Here is a 2,821-nt window from a genome sequence, read left to right as displayed (position 1 = left end):
CTTTCGGACTTGGTCTCTGGACATTATTTTCGAGTTTTTGGTTAATGATTTCACACTTTTTACTTACTTTTGCGATTTTTGGTTAATGATTACTCTGCTTACTGGTTAACCATTTGCCCTTTCGGACTTAGTCTCTGGAGATTATTTTCGAGTTTTTGGTTAATGATTTCACACTTTTTACTTACTTTTGCGATTTTTGGTTAATGATTACTCTGCTTACTGGTTAACCATTTGCCCTTTCGGACTTAGTCTCTGCACATTATTTTCGAGTTTTTGGTTAATGATTTCACACTTTTAACATATTTTTGCGCTTTTTGGTTAATGATTACTCTGCTTACTGGTTAACCATTTGCCCTTTTGGACTTAGTCTCTGGACATTATTTTCGAGTTTTTGGTTAATGATTTCACACTTTTTACTTACTTTTGCGATTTTTGGTTAATGATTTCACACTTTTTACTTACTTTTGCGATTTTTGGTTAATGATTACTCTGCTTACTGGTTAACCATTTGCCCTTTCGGACTTAGTCTCTGGAGATTATTTTCGAGTTTTTGGTTAATGATTTCACACTTTTTACTTACTTTTGCGATTTTTGGTTAATGATTTCACACTTTTTACTTACTTTTGCGATTTTTGGTTAATGATGACTCTGCTTACTGGTTAACCATTTGCCCTTTCGGACTTAGTCTCTGCACATTATTTTCGAGTTTTTGGTTAATGATTTCACACTTTTTACTTACTTTTGCGATTTTTGGTTAATGATTTCATACTTTTTACTTACTTTTGCGATTTTTGGTTAATGATTACTCTGCTTACTGGTTAACCATTTGCCCTTTCGGACTTGGTCTCTGGACATTATTTTCGAGTTTTTGGTTAATGATTTCACACTTTTAACATAATTTTGCGCTTTTTGGTTAATGATTACTCTGCTTGCTTGTTACTGATTTCCCCTTTCGGACTTGATCTCTGGCCGTTCTTTTCGACCTTTTTGGATAAGGTTTCCACACTCTGAAATTATTTTGGGCTCACTGATTAGGCGAGATCAAGGGGGCATGCCTGGGCACTTTGGGCTCAGTTTGGGAAGGCGGCGTCCGTGTGCTCCTCCGCCCTTCCCGCACTTGCGGCTAGGTTTGCCAAACTGCGCTGACCCGCAGCCCTGCCTTTTTGCCCACGGCACGGAACGACTCAAGTCTGGCTCCGTTCCAGGCCGTTGCCTCCGGCTGCCCGCCGTCCGGCCGGCCTGGGACGTACCCCGGCTGACGGCGCCGGAGGCCCTCTAGCAGCCACCGGTGCCGCGGGCCAATGGGTCCGGGCGTTCCGGAGCTATCGGTGGGGAAGTGCTCTCCCCTTTTCCTGACGCCGTTCGCCCGAGCAGAGGTGCAGCCTGACGGGACTGCTGTCGCCTTCCGCGGCGCACCGGCCCCTTTCACCTGCCGTCGACCGCGCGGAGCTCGGACCTCCCTCCCCGAAGTTATGGCCCCGGCGCCGGAGGGTGCCCGGGGCCGGGCATTCAGCGGGGTGAGTCTTCACCTTCCCGGTCAGCCTGCGGGGTCGGTGCGCCGGCACTCGACGCCGGAGGGTCCCCTCTTTCCGTAGAGCCCCGCCCGGTGCCGATCGGCCGGCGGATTGCGGAGCGAACCGCGCCTGACCGACGGGCCTCGGAAACCCGTTGCAGTCGACGGGGGGGAACCGGACAGCGGGACGAGGTGCCGATTCCACCCGCAGATTCGATCCCGAAATCCCGCGGGATTCGGCGGTCCGACCCGACAGATTCAAACGTCGCCCGGGCGGCCCCCAGCGGTCGGGCCGGCCTGGTTCCGCCACCGCCCGATGCCCCTCGCCCCCGGCTACCGCCGGCCGCGCAGACCGAGCGAATGCGGCCGGACGTCCGGCGGCAATCGGCCGGAAAGCGGTATGGCCATTTCCTACTGTCCCTCGGACGGGCAGAGGGGCGGCGCCGGGGCACTCGCGGACCAGGCCGCGCCCCTCCGAGCCCTACCGCCTGCCGTCGACCGCGCGGGGATCGGACCTCCCTCCCCGAAGTTATGGCCCCGGAGCCGGAGGGTACCCGGGGCCGGGCATTCAGCGGGGTGAGTCTTCACCTTCCCGGTCAGCCTGCGGGGTCGGTGCGCCGGCACTCGACGCGGGAGGGTCCCCTCTTTCCGTAGAGCCCCGCCCGGTGCCGATCGGCCGGCGGATTGCGGAGCGAACCGCGCCTGACCGACGGGCCTCGGAAACCCGTTGCAGTCGACCGGGGGGAACCGGACAGCGGGACGAGGTGCCGATTCCACCCGCAGATTCGATCCCGAAATCCCGCGGGATTCGGCGGTCCGACCCGACAGATTCAAACGTCGCCCGGGCGGCCCCCAGCGGTCGGGCCGGCCTGGTTCCGCCACCGCCCGATGCCCCTCGCCCCCGGCTACCGCCGGCCGCGCAGACCGAGCGAATGCGGCCGGACGTCCGGCGGCAATCGGCCGGAAAGCGGTATGGCCATTTCCTACTGTCCCTCGGACGGGCAGAGGGGCGGCGCCGGGGCACTCGCGGACCAGGCCGCGCCCCTCCGAGCCCTACCGCCTGCCGTCGACCGCGCGGGGATCGGACCCTCCTCGCCGAAGTTATGGAGGTAGGACCGGGAGGCTGCCCAGGGTCGGGACTTCAACCGGCTGCCGCCACCCTTTCCCGCCTGTCCCACGGGCTCGGAGATCCAGGCCCTGCAAAGACCCTCCGGTCGCCACCCGACAGGTGCTTTACCGGAGAAATCGTAAACCGGCGTCAGGGCCGGACCTGTCCCGCAGAGGGCAGCCTGCGCCCTTATGCTTTCC

The sequence above is a fragment of the Heterodontus francisci genome, unplaced genomic scaffold (assembly GCF_036365525.1).
Source record: "Heterodontus francisci isolate sHetFra1 unplaced genomic scaffold, sHetFra1.hap1 HAP1_SCAFFOLD_970, whole genome shotgun sequence".
NCBI classification, from domain to species: domain Eukaryota; kingdom Metazoa; phylum Chordata; class Chondrichthyes; order Heterodontiformes; family Heterodontidae; genus Heterodontus; species Heterodontus francisci.
This window is presented reverse-complemented; position numbering follows the sequence as displayed.